The sequence below is a fragment of the Brachyhypopomus gauderio genome, chromosome 6, assembly GCF_052324685.1.
Source record: "Brachyhypopomus gauderio isolate BG-103 chromosome 6, BGAUD_0.2, whole genome shotgun sequence".
NCBI lineage: Eukaryota > Metazoa > Chordata > Actinopteri > Gymnotiformes > Hypopomidae > Brachyhypopomus > Brachyhypopomus gauderio.
In genome coordinates, this window is record NC_135216.1 from 1,419,907 (window position 1) to 1,421,455 (window position 1,549).

Consider the following 1,549-nt stretch of genomic DNA (forward strand, 5'->3'; position numbering starts at 1 on the left):
CTTTTTATCCATTGATTGGACAAAATCGGCACTTGCGCGCATTTTCATTTGCTAAATGCATAAATTATCTACCAATGGCTGTCAGGGATTATTGCCAGGAGGATCGTGTACGTCTGTACGCTTGTTCTTTTACGATATATGGACGAAGTGTGTCATAGGTTACGGAACTGAAACACATACGCGCTCAGTAAACCCAATTGACTTTATTAATTTTCATTTTAAATGCTCACAGAGAAGATTGACTAAAAGAAAATGTTGTTCCACTTATCGATATCACAACATATAGAGGTCTACGAGACATTAAAAATGAAGTGCCTAAGGTTCCCATGACAACCGACCCTCCCCTAGGCTATTAATGATAGATTTGAGTAATAATCAGCTGGGCCCTTGATTATGATTATGTCAACTCTCCTCTCAGTTTAACAGATGTTTGCAAAATCAGCAGAAATTCACACTTCACAATATGGGATTGGTTGAAAATTGTAGAGAGAAACTGGCCAGCGATCTGTGATTCAGTCCTTTGTTGATCTTGTCAGTTGCACTCATTCATAAACAGCGTAAATTGAGAAATTAACAACAACAACAACAACAATAATAATAATTTGATAGATAATTTGACTAGATTCATAGATTCATAGATTCAATTCATATTCAAACATGTTTTTTAGTTAGTTTGTTAAAGAATAGGAACATCGAAAGACTACAGATGTTGATGTTGTAATAGATCTGTGCCATTTTGTACAGCAGACGATCTGCTAAATCAGCAGACGATCTGCTTCATGATGAAACAGCAGAGGGGTGTTTGCTCCCCACTAGAGCTCTATCTCTATCTTATTACATCAGAAGCACATTGCTTATACAGCTGATATATATATAGACATTTGCGTTAATGAGCAGTTGAACAGGTGTACCTAAAGGCAGGTGAGTGTATGTCACGAAGGATTAAGGCAGTTCTGAAGGCAAAAGGGGGTCCATCCAGGTACTTGCAAGGTGTACCTAATAAAGGTATACCTAATAAAGGTGTACCTGATAAAGGTGTACCAAATAAAGGTGTACCTGATAAAGATGTACCTGATAAAGGTGTACCTGATAAAGATGTACCTGATAAAGGTCCATCCATCCATCCATTATCTACCGCTTATCCGGAGCCGGGTTGCGGAGGTAGCAGTCTGAGCAGGGAAACCCAAACCTCCCTCTCCCCAGACACCTCAGCCAGCTCCTCGGGTGGAACACCGAGACGTTCCCAGGCCAGTCGAGAGACATAGTCTCGCCAACGTGTCCTGGGTCTTCCTCGGGGCCTCCTCCCCGGGGGACATGCCTGGAACACCTCCCTAGGAAGGCGCCCAGGGGGCATCCGAAACAGGTGCCCAAGCCACCTCAACTGACTCCTCTCGATGTGGAGGAGCAGCGGTTCTACTCCGAGCTCCTCCCGAGTGACTGCGCTTCTCACCCTATCTCTAAGGGTGCGCCCAGCCACTCTGCGGAGGAAACTCATTTCGGCCGCTTGTATCCGCAATCTCTTTCTTTCGGTCATTACCCAAAGCTCATG